The sequence below is a fragment of the Tachyglossus aculeatus genome, chromosome 2 (genome assembly GCF_015852505.1).
Source record: "Tachyglossus aculeatus isolate mTacAcu1 chromosome 2, mTacAcu1.pri, whole genome shotgun sequence".
NCBI lineage: Eukaryota > Metazoa > Chordata > Mammalia > Monotremata > Tachyglossidae > Tachyglossus > Tachyglossus aculeatus.
Window position 1 is genome coordinate 142,065,816 of NC_052067.1, and position 19,605 is coordinate 142,085,420.

Below are 19,605 nucleotides of genomic sequence, written 5' to 3' on the forward strand. Positions count from 1 at the left end.
AGATGGGCAGTTACTAGGGTATATAATAATAATTTCAATTTTAGTTAAGCACTTTCTATGTGCCAAGCACTAGAAGCATCATGGCTCAGTGGAAAAAGCCCGGGCTTTGGAGTCAGAGGTCATGGGTTCAAATCCCGGCTCCGCCAATCGTCAGCTGTGTGACTTTGGGCAAGTCACTTCACTTCTCCGGGACTCGGCTACCTCATCTGTAAAATGAGGAGTAAGGCTGGGAGCTCCCTGTGGGACAACCTGATCACCCTGTAACATCCCCAGCACTTTGAACAGTGCTTTGCACATAGTAAGTGCTTAATAAATGCCATCATTATTATTCTTAATCATCTCAATCACCCCTTAATCGTCTTGAGATGATCATCTTAATCATCTTTTAACCATCTTATACAGAAGCAGCGTGGCTCAGTGGAAAAGAGCATGGGCTTTGGAGTCAGAGGTCATGGGTTCAAATCCCGGCTCCGCCACTTGTCAGCTGTGTGACTTTGGGCAAGTCACTTCACTTCTCTGGGCCTCAATTCTCTCATCTGTAAAATGGGGATGAAGACTGTGAGCCCCATGTGGGACAACCTGATTACCTTGTAACCTCACCAGCGCTTAGAACAGTACTTTGCACATAGTAAGCGCTTAATAAATGCCATCATCATCATCATTCTTAGGCTAGATGGTGGGGTAGATACAAGAGAATCAGATTTGATTCAATTCCTGTCCCACATGAGGCTCATTAGTACTGCTTAATTGGAGAGGGGATCGGGATGGGTCAGGCTTTCTCTCTCTCCTGCTGAATAATAATAATAGTAATAATAATGGTATTTATTTAGCACTTACTATGTGCCAGGCCCCATAGTAAGGAAGGATACAAGTGAATCAAGTTGGACACAGTCCCTGTCCCATGCGGGGCTCACAGTCTCTACCCCCATTTTACAGATGGGATAACTGAGGTACAAAGAAGTGAAATGGCTTGCCCAAGGTCACCCAGCAGATAAGTGGCGGGGCCAGGATTAGAAACCAGGACCTTCTGACCACCAGATCTGTGTACTATTCGCTATGCTATGCTGCTTCTTCTACTCTTACCACACTGGGTACGGTAGCCAGCAAACTGATATTGAGGTGGCAGGTGATTCATTCAGTTGTATTTACTGAGTGCTTACTGTGTGCAGAGCACTGTACTAAGCGCTTGTAATTTTGGGATTTGTTAAGCACTTACTATGTGCCAAGCACTGTTCTAAGTACTAGGGGAGATACAAGGTAATCAGGTTGTCCCACATGGGGCTCACAGTCTTAATCCCCATTTTCCAGATGAGGTAACTGAGGCACAGAGAAGTTAAGTGACTTTCCCAAAGTCACACAGCTGATAAGTGGCGGAGCCAGTATTAGAACCCATGACCTCTGACTCCCAAGCCTTCGGGAGTGAGAGTGCCACTGAGCGTGATGGGAATGAGGAGGAATTCATTCTGCTTGGGAATGAGAAGAGGGCTTGTTTCCAGATTGGGTACTCTGTTGAGATATTCATTCATTCATTCATTCAATCATATTTATTGAGTGCTTACTGTGTGCAGAGCACTGTACTAAGCGCTTTGGAAGTACAAGTTGGCAACATATGAGGATAATGAAACAAAAAGACCACAACATCTCTAAATGTTTAACCTGAATCCAAACTGATTTTTTAACAGTATTTACTAAGTGCTTACTATTGTCAAGCACTGTTTTAAACGTTCCTGGTGGATAACAGTTAATGCTTCATCTGTTATGTTTATAGAGGAGTCACCATACCACCGCAATACACTTTACATGTGTTGGCACATTTTGTTTTCTCTTTATGGTATTTGTTAAGAACTTAGAATGCACCAGGTACTATTCTATGCGCTGAGGTAGATACAAGCTAGTCAGGATGGGCACAGTCCATAATCCACATGGGACTAACAGTCTTAATCCCCATTTGACAAGTGAGGTAACTGAGGCACAGAGAAGTGAAGTGACTTGCCCACGGTCACACAGCTGACAAGTGGCGGAGACAGGAATAGACCTTCTCACTTCCAAGTCTGTGCTTTCTCCACTAGGCCATGCCCCTTCTTGAGTATCTAAAAGTTAAAGTTCAAATGCATGGCTCAAAATTAATGTGTACGTATGATGCATATTAATGTATATGTTCAGATCTGTCCTTCTCTTCCCAGTGCATATGTACAGTTCTTAGATCACGGGAAGAGCATGGGAAGCATCATGGCCTAGTTGATATAGTAAAGGCCTGGGAACTGGAGGATCTGATTTCTAATTCCAGTTCTACCTCTCGACTTCTGTGTGACCCTGGACAAGTCGGTTAACTTCTCTGTGCTTTGAGAACTTCATCTGTAGAGTGGGGATTGGGACTGTGAGCCCCACATGGGCCATGGACTGTGACGATCCCTGGTTTTTGGCTTTCGGACTTCTGTAATGCTGTCAGAGAGCAAGAAGGTGTGCCGTGATTGGGCCACTTTCTGAAATGACTGGCTTTAAGAGGGCCGCACTTCTGCCTCTCCCCATCCAAGAAGGTTTCAGGACGCAGTGGTGTCCGGAGCGTTTCTCCTGGTATTCAGCATGCATTTCCACAGCTTTCTGGAATCTGCCAGCCAAATGGACAAAGCATATGTGCCATTTTTCCTCTAGACTGTGAGCCCATTGTTGGGTAGGGATTATCTCTATCTGTTGCCAAATTGTACTTTACGCGTGCTTAATACAGTGCTCTGCACACAGTAATCACTCAAGCAGCATGAGGAAGCAGTGTGGGGAAGCAACGTGGCTCAGTGGAAAACAGCCCGGGCTTTGGAGTCAGAGGTCATGGGTTCAAATCGCGGCTCCACCAATTATCAGCTGTGTGACTTTGGGCAAGTCACTTCACTTCTCTGTGCCTCAGTTCCCTCATCTGGAAAATGGGGATTAAGACTGTGAGCCCCCAGTGGGACAACCTCATCACCTTGTAACCTCCCCAGCACTTAGAACAGTGCTTTGCACATAGTAAGTGCTTAATAAATGCCATTATTATTATTATTATAAATACAACCGAATGAATGAATGAATGACCAGCCTGATTGGCTTATATTTGCCCCATAATTATAAATTTACCCCATAATACCACTTAAAAAAAATCCTCTGTAGAGATGGTGTATGCCACCTTGAGGGACAGATACAGAAACAGTGCTGAGAATAGCAGCAGGGCCTCTCCGGGGTTTTAATAGACTCTACACAGACATTTGGAGCCATTAAGAATTTTGGAGTCTGGAAATGGACTAGTAAATTCGGCCTCCCTAAATTGTTCATTAAGATTAATTAATTAATTGATTAATGGTGGTACTTGTTAAGTACTTCATTCATTCATTCAATCATATTTATTGAGCGCTTACTGTGTGCAGAGCTCTGTATTAAGTGCTTGGGAAGTACAAATCGGCAACATATAGAGACAGTCCCTACCCAATAATGGGCTCATAGTCTAGAATGGGGAGACAAACAAGAAAACAAAACAAAACAAATAGACAGGTGGCAATATCATCAGAAAAAATGGAATTATAGACATATAAGCATCATTAATAAAATAAATAATAAATATCATAAATGTGTATAGAGTAATAAATGTGTACAAATACATACAAATAAACACAAGTGCTGTGGGGAAGGGAGGAGGAGGAGGAAGCAGCAGAGAAGGCCAGAGTAGCAGCATGGCCTAGTGGCAACAGCACAGGCTTAGGAGTAAGAGGTTGTGGGTTCTAATCCCGACTCTGCCACTTATCAGCTGTGTGACTTTGGTCAAGTCATTTCACTTCTCTGTGCCTCAGTTACCTCATCTGCAAAATGGAGATTGAGACTGTGAGCCCTATGTGGGATGACCTGATTACCTTGTATCTACCCCAGTGCTTAGAACAGTGCTTGGCATGGAGGAATCACTTAACAAATACCATAATCATTATTATTATTATGAGAAGAAAAGGAGGGCTCAATCTGGGAAGGCCTCCTGGAGGAGGTGAACTCTCAGTAGGGCTTTGAAGGGAGGAAGAGAGGAGGTGGAGGTGTGGTGGGAGGGCATTCCTTCCCCCTCCCTCTTCCCTCCATATAATCCCATATGAGGGATTGTATTATTTGATTATATTATTTATATTGATTATTATTATTATTATTTGATTATGTTATTTGACCTATAAGCAACTCCAGGAGAAATTAATCTTACTTAAATTTTGTCTTGATGCTCTGTAGAGTCGTTATGGGAAGTCAGCTTTAGAAGCAGATTGCAATAATAATAATAATAATAATAATAATAATGGTATTTGTTAAGCTCTTACTATGTGCAAAGTACTGTTCTAAACACCGGGCGGATGCAAGGTGATTAGGTTGTCCCACGAGGGGCTCACCCCCGCCCCCCCCCCCGCCCCCCCCCGGTGGGACAACCTGATCACCTTGTGACCTCCCCAGCGCTTGGAACAGTGCTTTGCGCATAGTGAGCGCTTGGTAAATGCCATCATTATTATTATTACAATTCAGTAGCAGGTAAAAACAGTTCCTATCCCGCAGTGGGTCACAGTCTCAAAGGGGAGACAGACTACAAAACAAGTAGACCGGCATCAGTAGCATCAAAGTAGATAAATAGAATTATAGATGTCTACACACGGGGCTCACAGCCTTAATTAATAATAATGATGGCATTTATTAAGCACTTACTATGTGCAGAGCACTGTTCTAAGAGCTGGGGAGGTTGCAAGGTGATCAGGTTGTCCCACGTGGGGCTCACAGTCTATTTTATTTTGTTAGTGTGTTTGGTTTTGTTCTCTGTCTCCCCCTTCTAGGCTGTGAGCCCACTGTTGGGTAGGGACTGTCTCTATATGTTGCCAACTTGTACATCCCAAGCACTTAGTACAGTGCTCTGCACACAGTAAGCGCTCAATAAATACAATTGATTGATTGATTAATCCTCATTTTACAGATGAGGGAACTGAGGCACAGGGAAGTTAAGTGACTTGCCCAAAGTCACACAGCCGACAATTCGCGGAGCCGGGATTTGAACCCATGAGCTCTTACTCCAAAGCCCGTACCCTTTCCACTGAGCCACGCTGCTTCAATAGCCATTCAGCTAAATGTCTGTCATATTGTTGTGTGGCCCTCTCCCAAGCACTTAGTACAGTGCAGTGCACCCAGTAAGCTCTCAATAAATACTCTCAATAAATATTGATTGATCAATTGCTATATATCCCATCTCATCACTAAGGCCTCTGGTTAGAAATTCCAAACAGTTTTTATCATTTGGGGAGAGTCAAATGTGATTGAGATGAGCCACCTGTCCCAAAGGGGAACCTCAGAGAGATGGATCAGAAAGAATGTTAAATAAAGATGTGCGATGCAGCTGGGATGCTCAAGAAAGTTCTCCAAAGTCACTTCAGTAACACCAGAAGCCCAGTTAACCCCTGCTGAGTCCTAAAGTCTTCTCTTTCTCCCATTCTTTGATCGCAAGTTTGGGGTCCTTGTGCTCAATGCATATAAGTTCCCACAGCGCTAGGATGCCAACATTCTTTGACTGAAGCCCAGGCATTTTCCTGAAGGTGAAGGAATTGTCAAGGACTAGCCTAGCCTGGTTTCTTTGAATGCGTGCCTCATGATCTTAGCCATCAGTGCTCCAAATGATGATAATGTTAGTAATAAGAAGGGTATTTGGTTAAGCATTTTCTATGGGCCGAGTGCTGGGATAGACACAATAGTCTGAAAGGACAAAGTCCCTGTTCTACATAGGCTTTATAATTTAAGGGAGAGGGAGAGCATTTATTTCATCCCAATTTTACCTATTAGGAAACTGAGGCCCAGAGAAGCTAAGTGACATTCCCAAGGTCATATAGCAGGCAAGTGGCAGAGGTGGGATTAGAGCTCAGAATTTTTGACTCTCAGGACTGTGCTCTTGCCCCTAGGCCATGATGCTTACAGCTAGAACAATTGCCGATCCCCCATCTCCTGCTTTTCTATCTCATGATGATTTCATTAAATACTTCATTGACCAGACAGAGACCATCCCCCCCACCCTACCTCCTTCCCTTCCCCACAGCACTTGTATATATTTGTACAGATTTATCACTCTATTGATTTTACTTGTACATATTTACTATTCTATTTATTTTGTTAATGATGTGCATATCGCTGTAATTCTATTTGCTCTGACGATTTTGATGCCTGTCTACATGTTTGTTTTGTTGTCTGTCTCCCCCTTCTAGACTGTGAGCCCGTTGTTTTGTAGGGACCGTCTCTATACGTTGCCAACTTGTACTTCCCAAGATCTTAGTACAGTGCTCTGCATGCAGTAAGCGCTCAATAAATACGTTTGAATGAATGAATCCCAGTGTCAGCCTGAACCCCTCCTGCTCTCAGGTCACACTTTGCTCCTTTCCAACTGTATCTCAAGCAATCACTCAGTCGAATTTACTGATCACTTATCGTTTGCAGAGCACTATGCTAAACATCTGGGAGAGTGCAAAATAACGTTCCACTCAAGAGTCAGTCTCCCACCTGTTCCTAAAATCTAACCCTCCAACTTTTCAATCTCCTCTGGCTCCTTCCCCTATGCCTCAGCACAATCTAACAGTGCCTGGCACACAGTAAGTGCTTAACAATTACCATTATTATCATTCATATTTCAAGCATGCTTAAGTCTTTCCTATACTAAATACACCTTCTCTGGACCCTCTGCCTCTCATTCATTCAATTGTATTTATTGAGCACTTACTGTTTGCAGAGCACTGTACTAAGCACTTGGGAAGTACAAGTCAGCAACATATAGAGACGGTTCCTACCCAACAACAGGCTCACAGTCTACAAGGGTGAGACAGACACCAAAACAAAACATGGAGATAGTTGTCAAAATCATCTGAACAAATAGAATTAAGGCTATATGCACATCATTAACAAAATAAATGGAATATTAAATATGTACAAGTAAAATAGAGTAATAAATTTGTACAAATATATACAAGTGCTGTGGGGAGCGGAAGGAGGCAGGGTGGGGGGGATGAGGAGGAGGAGAGGAAAAAGGGGGCTTAGTCTGGGAAGGCCTCTTGGAGGAGGTGAGCTCTCAGTAGGGCTCAGTAGGGCTCTCCAGCTATTGCTCCATTTCCTTGTTGCCATCCCTGTCTCGGCTCATAAAATGGGCTCCTCTGACTCTCTTATCAACTTACTGTAATCTTGCCTTTTGGCCTTTTCACTCTGCTGAGACGTTGCTCCTCCACACTGATTTTACTTAACCTCGTGAACGTTCTCAACACCGCTGACTGCTCCTTTCTTCTAGAAAGTCTTTTCCGACACTTGCTTTCACTGACATTTTGGACTTCTGGTTCTCTTCCTCCCTCTCTGCGTGTTCCTGTTTGGTTTATAATTTGCCTCACCCTCTGTTGCCCGGCTCGTTTTCTAGAACATCCTTCAGAACATGGTGTAGTAGTCGACAAAGACGTCTATGATATCCATGTTTTTCCAAATTAAATGAGAAACTCCTGGCCATTGATTTCCTACAGTAAGAGGAAAGTCATGGGGAGAACAGGGTTTGGGTGGGAAGATAAGGAACTCTGTTTTGGACATGTTAAGTTTGAGGTGATGGAAGGACATCCAAGTAGAGATATCTTGAAGGCAGGAGGAGTTGCGAGACCGGAGAGAGTGAGAGAGCTCAGGGCTGGATGTAGATATGGGTATGTAGATTTGGGTATGAAGACCTTGGGGAAGTCATTTGACTTCTTGTGCCTCAGTTCCCTTGTTTATAATAATAATAATAAAAATAATAATGGCATTTATTAAGTGCTCACTATGTGCAAAGCACTGTTCTAAGTGCTGGAGAGGTTACAAGGTGATCAGGTTATCCCACGGGGGGCTCACAGTCTTGATCCCCATTTTACAGATGAGGGAACCGAGGCACAGAGAAGTTGAGTGACTTGCCCAAAGTCACACAGCTGACAAGTGGCGGAGCCGGGACTTGAACCCACGACCTCTGACTCTAAAGCCCGGGTTCTTTCCACTGAGCCAAAATGTTCTCTCTCCTCCACAGAAATGAAACCCACATAAAACCTGATTATCTTCTGTGTACTCTAGTGCTTAGAACAGTGTTTGGCTCATTGTTGTTGTCTTATGCTGTCGAGTCATGTCTGACCCATAGCGACACCAGAATGTCCCATCTCCATTTGCAATCGTTCTGGTAGCATCTCCATAGAGTTTTCTTGGTAAAAATATGGAAGCAGTTGACCATTGCCTCCTTCCACACAGTAAACATGAGTCTTTGCCCTCGACTCTCTCCCGTGCCTCTGTTGCCCAACACAGGTGAGTTTTGATTTGTAGCAGATTGCCTTCCACTCGCTAGCCACTGCCCAAGCTAGGAATGGAATGGATAGGCCTCTGCTTGACTCTCCCTCCTGTAGTTGAGACTGGTAGAGGACTGAAAACTCTCCAGGTGCCACCCTGAGAAGTGCTGGTTTATAGTAAGCGCTTAAAAAATTGAGTGCGATGCAGAAGGGAGTGGCAAAAGAGGAAAGAAAGACTTAGTTGGGAAAGCCTCTTGGAGCAGATTTCTCTTCAATAAGACAATGGGACAGGGAATGTGTCCAACCCGATTTGCTTGTATCCACCCCGGAGCTTAGTACAGCCAGGGGAAATGGAAGAATATAAGAATATGAACATAAGTGCTGTGGGGCTGAGCCAAATATCAAAGTGCCTAATTGACTGAAAGGGGAAAGCATATAGGGGAAATAAAGGGATTAGACTGAGAAGTCCTCTTGGAGGAGATGTGATTTCACGAGAGTATCAAAAGCGGGGGGAAAAGTAGGGATTTCCAGGCCAGAGGGAAGATATGGGCAAGATCTCTGATGTAATTATTTCTATCCCAGCACTTAGTTTAGTGTTTGGCAAAGAGTAAGCACCTAATATCACTGGTTTTATTATTATTATTATTTGAAGACACCATTGACGCTATATCGGAAAATGGCACCGTTTCAGAAAAGTAGCCCAGAGGAAGTTTTCTTTTATGAGATTAACCGAAGAGATCTACTTTCTTTCACTGTTATTTATTTCTCTTTTCAAAGGTCAGGGTAGGCCAGAAGATGTTGGTTCTTAAGCCGGATGGCTTGTGGAAGTAAGTTGCATTTTAGGCACTTTTCCAGAGAGGGCTGGTGAAGAACAGTTAGATCTCAATACCTGCAGACTCCTGCCATTCCAGGAAGCAGTGTGGTGTAATAATAATAATAATGGCATTTGTTAAGTGCTTACTATGTGCAAAGCACTGTTCTAAGCACTGGGGAGGATACAAGGTGATCAGGTTGTCCCACGTGGGGCTCACAGTCTTAATTCCCATTTTACAGATGAGGGAACTGAGGCACAGAGCGGTTAAGTGACTTGCCCAAAGTCACACATCTGACAAGTGGCAGAGCCGGGATTAGAACCCATGACCTCTGACTCCCAAGCCCGTGCTCCTTCCACTGAGCCACACTGCTTCTCAGCATAGTGGCAGCACCACAGGCCTGGGAGTTGGAGGACCTGGGTTCTAATCCTGGCTCTGCCAGTTTACAGTGTGACCTTGGATAAGTCTCTTAACTCATTTTTTGCCTCAGTTTCCTTGGTTGTAAAATGGGGATTCAAAACCTGTTCTCCCTCCTATTTAGACTGTGAGCCCCATGTGGGACAGGGACTGCCTTAGGCCTAATTTACTTGTATCTATCCCAGTGCTTAGAACAGTGCTTGTCACATAGTAAGTGCATAACAAAACCCATATTCAATCACTCAATCATATTTACTGAGTGCTTACTAGGTGAAGACCTCTGTGCTACTACTATTACTAATACTATGACGACTACTACTACTACTACTAATAATAATAATGGCATTTATTAAGCGCTTACTATGTGCCACACACTGTTCTAAGTGCTGGGGAGGTTACAAGGAGATCAGGTTGTCCCACGGGGGGCTCACAGTCTTCATCCCCATTTTACAGGTGAGGGAACTGAGGCACAGAGAAATGAAGTGAGTTGCCCAAAGTCACACAGCTGACAATTGGCGGAGCTGGAGTTTGAACCCAGACCTCTGACTCCAAAGCCCAGGCACTTTCCACTGAGCCACGCTGCTTCTCAGTAGCTGCTACTACTACTGACGACGACTACTTCTAATAATTGTGGTAGTGTTAAGTGCCTACTCTGTGTCAGGCACTGTACTAGACACTTGGGAGAGCACAATACAACTGAAGTAGCAGAAACATTCCCTGCTCATAATGAATTTACAGTCTAGGGGGGAGGCAGACATTAATGTGAATAAATAAATCATGTCTAATATATAATTCAAAACTGTGTATATAATTTGCCATGGGGTTGGAGGTGGGGTGAATATCAAGTGTCCAAAGGAGACAGATGGCAGTGCACAGATGATACAGAAGGGAGAACGAGATGGGGGGAAAAAGTGCTTAATGGGGAAATAATAAGCAATAAATAAATAATAAATCAGAGAATAATAGGTACTAATTCCAGGAATGTATCCAGATTCCTGGGAGCAGCTAATACTGACCCTTCTCTTTCTCCCCTCTCCCTCTATCACTCTTATGGCTATTTTAATAATTCTCTGCATTTCTGAAGAGCTGATGAAGCCACATACTCCTAAGAGTGGAAGATGATTCTGGAAACCTTCTAGTTATTACAACAGAAGGTCCAAGTGGTTTGGAGAAAGTACGAACTTCCTTGAACCTCTGCCTTAAACCGAAATTGAACCTGAATCGCGTTGGAGGTTCAAAAAGTTGAGTTAACTTTTTCCCCTTTATTTCAATTTTTGTGCATCTTTGCCCTTCCTGGTTTTGGTTGAGACTAGAAACCAAAATACCACAAGAAAAGCTATTCTTGTTGCATTTCCAGCTTTGCAAAGCCAAAAAGCGCTGGAACTCTCATGAAGGAAGCAGTCCCCCTTTAATTTCTAACCCTGAAAGTTTCACTTAACTTTGAGTAAACTTTGGCTGTTGCATCTATGGCTAACCAAATGCTCGAGATAGCCAGTGCAGTAGGATTTGAAGATGAGAAGATGATAATGAATGGATTTGCCCGCTGTTGGGTAGGGACCATCTCTATATGTTGCCAACTTGTACTTCCCAAGCGCTTAGTACAGTGCTCTGTACACAGTAAGTGCTCAATAAATACGATTGAATGAATGAATGAATGAATTTGGGTCAATTCACCAAAGAATCCATTAGGTTAAAGTATTCCAAACACCAATAGATGATAAATCCTATTTGGAGGCTGTGTATTTTGAAAACAGACTACAAGCCTCTTGTAATCATTATCCTCTAGAGTCAGAGGCCTGGGAGAACTGGTTATCCAAATTTAACCCACCTGGACAATCAGTGATCTGAATCAGTGATCAGGGCTAGTTAAGCTCGTTAAAAGAAAAGTTTGGATAACAATCAATCCGTGATATTAAAGGAGTAATTGGGACAGTTCAAGAGAAACTGGGTAGAATCACCTCGGCATAGTGGATAGAGGGAGTCGGAAGGACCTGAGTTTCAATTCTGGATCCTCCATTTGTCTGCTGTGTGACCTTGGGTAAGTCACTTCACTTCTCTGTGCCTCAGTTACCTAGGGTGTAAAGTGGGGATTAAGACCCTGAGCCCCATGTGGGACAAAGACTGTGTCTGACCTGATTACCTTGTGACTATCCCTGTGCTTGGAATAGTGTTTGGCACATAATTAGCACTTAACAAATACCACAATTATTATTATTACCTTGATGGTAAAGACAAGGAGAAGACAGGGTTTGGGTGGGAAGATAAGAAGTTCAGTTTTGGTCATGTTGAATTTCAGGTTTTGACTGGACATCCAGGTAGGTATGTGTTGAAGGCTGGAGGAAATGCAAGATTGAGGGCAAGGAGAGAGGTCAGGGCTGGAGATGTAAATTTGGGAATCATCCACTTAGAGATGGTAATTGAAGCCAAGGGAGTGATTGAGTTCTCTAGGGGAGTGGCTGTAGAGGGAGAATAAAAGGGGACTTGAGGGAGCCCTCTTGTCAGAGGGTTAGGAGGCAGAAGGGAGTCTGCAACAGAGACTGTGAAAGAGTGCTTACTGTATGCAGAGCACTATCTTCATTCAATCGTATTTATTGAACATTTATGGTGTGAAGAGCACTTTACTAAGCACTTAAGAGAATACAATTTGGTGATAAACAGATCACAGTGAGTTTGCAGTCTAGAGGACAGCCTTAAGGACTGTATTTAGCATGGGTCAGTGGAAAGAGCCCGGGCTTTGGAGTCAGAGGTCATGGGTTCAAATCCCGGCTCCACCAATTGTCAGCTGTGTGACTTTGGGCAAGTCCGGCCCACGTCATCCCCCGGGCTTGGAATGCCCTCCCTCTGCCCATCCACCAAGCTAGCTCTCTTCCTCCCTTCAAGGCCCTGCTGAGAGCTCACCTCCTCCAGGAGGCCTTCCCACACTGAGCCCCTTCCTTCCTCTCCCCCTCGTCCCCCTCTCCATCCGCCCCATCTTACCTCCTTCCCTTCCCCACAGCACCTGTATATATGTTTGTACATATTTTTTTACTCTATTTATTTATTTATTTATTTTATTTGTACATATCTATTCTATTTATTTTATTTTGTTAGTATGTTTGGTTTTTTTCTCTGTCTCCCCCTTCTAGACTGTGAGCCCACTGTTGGGTAGGGACTGTCTCTATATGTTGCCAATTTGTACTTCCCAAGTGCTTAGTACAGTGCTCTGCACATAGTAAGCACTCAATAAATATGATTGATGATGATGAAGTCACTTCACTTCTATGGGCCTCAGTTACCTCAACTATAAAATGGGAATTAAGACTGTGAGCCCCACGTTGGGTAATCTGATCACCTTGTATCTTCCCCAGTGCTTAGAACAGTGCTTTGCACATAGTAAGTGCTTAACAAATGCCACTATCATTATTATTATTATTATTACTAAGTGCTATCTAAATGAAATAGATAGGACACTTCAGCTTTGCCTCAACAACCATAAGAGAAGCAGCACTGTGTAAGTGATTCTATTTATTTTATTTTGTTAATATGTTTTGTTTTGTTGTCTGTCTCCTCCTTCTAGACTGTGAGCCTGCTGTTGGGTAGGGACCGTCTCTATATGTTGCCAACTTGTACTTACCAATCAATCAATCAATTGTATTTATTGAGCGCTTACTGTGTGCAGAGCACTGTACTAAGAGCTTGGGAAGTACAAGTTGGCAACATAGCACTTAGTACAGTGTTCTGCACACAGTAAGCACTCAATAAATACAATTTGAATGAATGAATGAATGGTGCACAGGCCTGGGAGTAAGAAGGTCATGGGCTCAAATCCCGACTCAGCCCCTTGTTTGCTGTGTGACCTTGGACAAGTCACTTCAAATCTCTGGGCTTTGGTTACCTCATCTGTAAAATGGGGAGTGAGATTGTGAACCCCACGGGACAAGGGATTGTGTCCAACCCTACATGCTTGTATCCATTTCAATGCTTAGTACAGTGCCGGTTACATTCATTCAATCGTATTTATTGAGCACTTACTGTGTGCAGAGCACTGTACTAAGCACTTGGGAAGTACAAGTTGGCAACATATAGAGACAGTCCCTACCCAAAAACGGGCTCACAGTCTAGAAGAAGTACATAGTGCTTACATAATTAAGTGCTTACATAGTACATAGTGCTTACATAGTAAGCACTTAAATACCATTATTATTATTATTATTATATAGTATTGTCAGAACCTGATGAACTTTTCACAACAGCCAGATTAGCTAAGTAATTTCATTTGATCACAGCTATCAAAAAATTCCAGTGGTTGCCCATCCACCTTTGCGTCAATCAAAAACTCCTCATCATTGCCTTTGAAGTACTTAATCACCTTGCCCCCTCCTATCTGAAATTGCTGCTCTCCTACGACAAGCCAGACAGCACACTATGCTCCTTTAGTACTAACCTTCTCACTGGGCCTCCATCTCGTCTATCTCACCGCCGACCACTGGCCCACGTCCTGCCTCTGGCCTGGAACGCCCTCCCTCCTCAAATCCCACAGACAATGATTCTCCCCTGCTTCAAAGCCTTATTGAAGGCCCATCTTCTTCAAGAGGCCTTTCCTAAGTCCCCCTTTCCTCTTCTCCCACTCCCTTCTGCGTCGTCCTGACTTGCTCCCGTTGTCCATTCTCCGTACCAGCCCCACAGCACTTAGGTCCAGATGTGTCATTTAATTCTATTAATGTTTAAGCTCATAGTGGTGTCACCCGTCGTCCGGGGACGGGTTCGTTCAGTGATCGGCGAGGAGAGAGAGAGGCCGGGGACGGAAAGCCTGAGTTCATACAAAATTTATTCCGCGAGGCGAATTGGATTTATATAATTGTTTAGGCGCAATGGATTGAACTTCCCTTTCGGGAGGAATATAATCAATTAGCAATATTAGAGCTTCCCTACATGGGAGGAACACAATCATACGTTAATCGCACGTGGGTGAGACGGCTAGCTCTCACCCATGTGCACTTCCCACTTGGGAAGAATCCACTTACTTTCCCACATGAGAAAAATTCATTACATTACCCGCGCACGTGGTGGACGGCTAGCTCTCCCAGTGTGCTCTCCCTATATGGGAGGAATCCACTCATGATTCCCATCAGCAGCGGGGTACCTGGGTCCCACCCATGAGACATTCACCCATCCCGCGGCCCTTGCCTCAGTGTGTTGGTTCTGGTTGCAGAGCGGGCATCTGGCCTTCTGGGCAGAGAGAGACACTTGGACTGCTGCTGCTGCTGCTGCAGCGGCTGCTCCTGCTGCTGTGTGTCCTGGTGTTCTGACCCCGAAGGTCAGAGGCGACAGGTATTTATTGCCTGTGCCCCTAGGCCATTGCAGCTTCTGGCCTCAGTCTATCCAATCTCTGCCCTTCCCCCTCCTCCATACCTAATTTGATTGGCATGGGGGCGAGGGACACCTTCTGTATTCCCAGCGTGGGCTGTCAATCTAGCAGATTTGGTTGTGGGGGCAGTATCCCACCCTCACTTCCGAGTTCTGCCTGCTGGCTCAGGTGGTCAGGGGATAGCTTTTGACCTTGAGATGGCCGGTACCCAAGGGTCACCTCGGGACAAGTGGGCAGAGAATGTGTCTGTTTGTTGTTCATTCATTCAATCATATTTATTGAGCGCTTACTGTGTGCAGAGCACTGTACTAAGCGCTTGGGAAGTACAAGTTGGCAACATAGAGAGATGGTCCCTACCCAACGACGGGCTCACAGTCTAGAAGGGGGAGACAGACAACAAAACAAAACATGTGGTCAGGTGTCAAGTCATCAGAATAAATAGAAATAAAGCTAGGTGCACATCATCCCTCTGCACATAGTAAGCGCTCAATAAATACGATTGATTGATTGATCATCCCTTCGCCTCTCTTGTACCACTAACCCACAGCCCTGAATCACTGCCACTGTCCGCCTCCTTCGCTCTTATGCTCGAGCTGCCGAACGCTGCTGGCGAAAGTCTAAACACCATGCCAACCTCGTTCACTTCAAGTTTATCCTTTCCTACCTTAACTCAGCCCTCTTCTCTGCCAGACAAAACTATTTCTCCTCCCTTATTGACCCCCCTGCCCATCATCCCCGCCAGCTCTTCCATACATTCAACTCCCTTCTCAGGCCCCCGGTTCCTCCCCCTCCTCCTTCCCTCACCCCCAGTGATCTGGCCTCCTACTTCATTAACAAAATTAAATCCATCAGGTCCGACCTCCCCAAAGTCTCTTCCCCCCTTTCTCCATCCCCTCGGCTCTCAACACTCTCTGCTACTCTCGCATCCTTCCCAGCAGTATCCTCAGAGGAGCTCTCCTCCCTCCTCTCAAGTGCTACTCCGGCCACCTGTGCTTCTGACCCCATTCCCTCTCATCTCATGAAATCTCTCGCTCCATCCCTTCTCCCCTCCTTAACTTCCATCTTCAACCGCTCACTCTCCACTGGTTCCTTCCCCTCTGCCTTCAAACATGCCCATGTCTCTCCCATCCTAAAAAAACCCTCTCTTGACCCCACCTCACCTGCTAGTTATCACCCCATCTCCCTCCTACCATTCCTTTCCAAACTCCTTGAACGAGTTGTCTACACGCGCTGCCTCGAATTCCTCAACACCAACTCTCTCCTCGACCCCCTCCAGTCTGGCTTCCGTCCCCTACACTCCACAGAAACTGCCCTCTCAAAGGTCACCAATGACCTCCTGCTTACCAAATCCAATGGCTCATACCCTATCCTAATCCTCCTCGACCTCTCAGCTGTCTTCGACACTGCGGACCACCCCCTTTTCCTCAACACACTATACAACCTTGGCTTCACAGACTCCGTCCTCTCCTGGTTCTCCTCTTAGCTCTCCGGTCATTCATTCTCAGTCTCTTTTGCAGTCTCCTCCTCCCCTTCCCATCCCCTTACTGTGGGAGTTCCCCAAGGTTCAGTTCTTTGTCACCTTCTGTTCTTGATCTACACTCACTCCCTTGGTGACCTCATTCACTCCCACGGCCTCAACTATCATCTCTACACTGATGACACCCAAATCTACATCTCTGCCCCTGCTCTCTCCCCCTCCCTCCAGGCTCACATCTCCTCCTGCCTTCAGGACATCTCCATCTGGATGTCTGCCCGCCACCTAAAATTCAACATGTCCAAGACTGAACTCCTTGTCTTCCCTCCCAAACCCTGCCCTCTCCCTGACTTTCCCATCACTGTTGACGGCACTACCATCCTTCCCGTCTCACAAGCCCGCAACCTTGGTGTCATCCTCGACTCCGCTCTCTCGTTAACCCCTCACATCCAAGCCGTCACCAAAGCCTGCCGGTCTCAGCTCCACAGCATTGCCAAGATCTGCCCTTTCCTCTCTATCCAAACCGCTACCCTGCTTGTTCAAGCTCTCATCCTATCCCATCTGGACTACTGCATCAGCCTTCTCTCTGATCTCCCATCCTCTTGTCTCTCCGCACTTCAATCCATACTTCACGCTGCTGTCCAGATTGTCTTTGTCCAGAAAAGCTCTGGACATGTTACTCCCCTCCTCAAAAATCTCCAGTGGCTACCAATCAACCTACACATCAGGCAGAAACTCCTCACCCTGGGCTTCCAGGCTGTCCATCACCTCGTCCCCTCCTACCTCACCTCTCTTCTCTCCTTCTCCAGCCCAGCCCGCACCCTCCGCTCCTCTGCCGCCGCTAACCTCCTCACCGGGCCTCGTTCTCGCCTGTCCCGCCGTCGACCCCCGGCCCACATCATCCCCCTGGCCTGGAATGCCCTCCCTCTGCCCATCCACCAAGCTAGCTCTCTTCCTCCCCTCAAGGCCCTACTGAGAGCTCACCTCCTCCAGGAGGCCTTCCCAGACTGAGCCCTCTCATTCCTCTCCCCCTCGTCCCCCTCTCCATTCCCCTGTCTTACCTCCTTCCCTTCCCCACAGCACCTGTATATATGTTTGTACATATTTATTACTCTATTTGTGTATTTATTTTACTTGTACATATCTATTCTATTTATTTCATTTTGTTAATATGTTTGGTTTTGTTCTCTGTCTCCCCCTTCTAGACTGTGAGCCCACTGTTGGGTAGGGACTGTCTCTATATGTTGCCAACTTGTACTTCCCAAGCGCTTAGTACAGTGCTCTGCACACAGTAAGTGCTCAATAAATACGATTGATTGATCATTAACACAATGAATAGAATAGTACATATGTACAAGTAAAATAAATAGAGTAATAAATCTGTACAAGCATATATACAGGTGCTGTGGGGAGGGGAAGGAAGTAGGGCAGGGGGGATGGGGAGCAGGAGAGGAAAAAGGGGGCTCAGTCCGGGAGCCCAAGTGCTGAGTCCAGTACACTGCACACAGTAATAATAATAATAATGGCATTTGTTAAGCGCTTACTATGTGCAAAGCAATGTTCTAAGTGCTGGGGGCATACAAGGTATCAGATTGTCCCACGGAGGGCTCACAGTCTTAATCCTCATTTTACAGATGAGGGAACTGAGGCCCAGGGAAGTTAAGTGACTTGTCCAAAATCACACAGACGACAATTGGCGGAGCCAGGGTTTGAACCCATGACCTCTGACTCCAAAGCCTGTGCTCTTTCCACTGAGCCAATAAGAGCTCAGTAAATACAATTGAATGAATGAGTGAATGAATGAACCAATCTTGTGTGACGTTTGCTGTCGTTGGGATACACCATCTCTTAGAAATGCCCATTCATTCCTTGGGTTGTGGACTGTGATTTAATTGAGTCGTTTCGACAGAATTTTTGTGATGTTATTGTAGAGTGTGTGCAGATGGCTTTCTAGGAGCCAAATATTCAGCTCTTTGGATTGCTTGGAGAATGCTTTTTGACACATTCATTCATTCAATCATATTTATTGAGCACTTACTGTTTGCAGAACACTGTACTAAGCACTTGGGAAGTACAAGTCGGCAACATGTAGAGACGGTCCCTACCCAACAATGGGCTCACGGTCTAGAAGGGGGAGACAGACAACAAGACAAAACATGTAGACAAGTGTCAAATCTATTCTTATGGCAAAATAATGAAAATAGTAATGGTATTTGTTAAGCACTTATAATGATGATGGTGATGGTATTTGTTAAGTGCTTACTATCTGCCAAGTACTGTTCTAAGCACTGGGGGAGATAGAAGGTAATCAGGTTGTACCACATGGGGCTCACAGTCTTAATCCCCATTTTACAGATGAGGGAACTGAGGCACAGAGAAGTTAGGTGACTTGCTCAAGGTCACACAGCTGATAAGTGGCGGAATCAGGATTAGAACCCACGACCTTTGACTCCTAAACCCAGGCTGTTTCCACTAAGCCATGCTGCTTCTCTATTATGTGCCGAGCATTGTGAAGTGCTGGAGGAGATTTGAGATAATCATATGAGACACAGTCTCTGTCCCACAGAGGACTCACAGTCCAAAAGGTAGGGAGAATAAGCATTTAATCCCTATCTTATAGATGAGGAAACTGAGGCAAACGGGGGAACTGGGATTAGATCCCAGGTCCTCAGATTCCATTTCTGTCCCACACAAGGCTTACAAGGGAAAAAGCGTGACAAGCAGTATGGCCTAGTGGAATGAGCATACGTCAGGGAGACTGAGGACCTGGATTCTAATAATAATAATAATAATAATGATTGTATTTGTTAAGCACTCACTATGTGCCAAACACTGTTCTAAGCGCTGGGAGGGATACGAGGTAATGAGGTTGTCCCACATGGGGCTCACAGTTTTAATCCCCATTTTACAGATGGGAGAACTGAGGTACAGAGAAGTTAAGTGACTTGCCCAAGGTCACAAAAGTAGACAAGTGGCGGAGCCGGGATTAGAACCCATGACCCATGTTGCCGACTTGTAATAATAATAACAATAATAATGGCATTTAGTAAGCACTTCCTATGTGCAAAGCACTGTTCTAAGCGCTGGGGAGGTTACAAGGTGATCAGGTTGTCCCACGGAGGGCTCACAGTCTTCATCCCCATTTTGCAGATGAGGTAACCGGGGCACAGAGAAGTTCAGTGACTTGCCCAAAGTCACACAGCTGACAATTGGCAGAGCCAGGATCTGAATCCATGACCTCTGACTCCAAAGCCCGTGCTCTTT

The 19,605-nt window shown here is 45.2% G+C and overlaps 1 non-coding gene across 1 annotated transcript; it reads right to left on the minus strand.

Annotated features, from left to right (window-relative positions):
* Nucleotides 1-8,320: 8,320 nt before the first annotated feature.
* Nucleotides 8,321-8,458, minus strand: LOC119924805. The gene has a single exon (XR_005449498.1). It is a non-coding gene; the product is annotated as a small nucleolar RNA SNORA7 (small nucleolar RNA).
* Between the last annotated feature and the right edge of the window lie 11,147 nt (nt 8,459-19,605).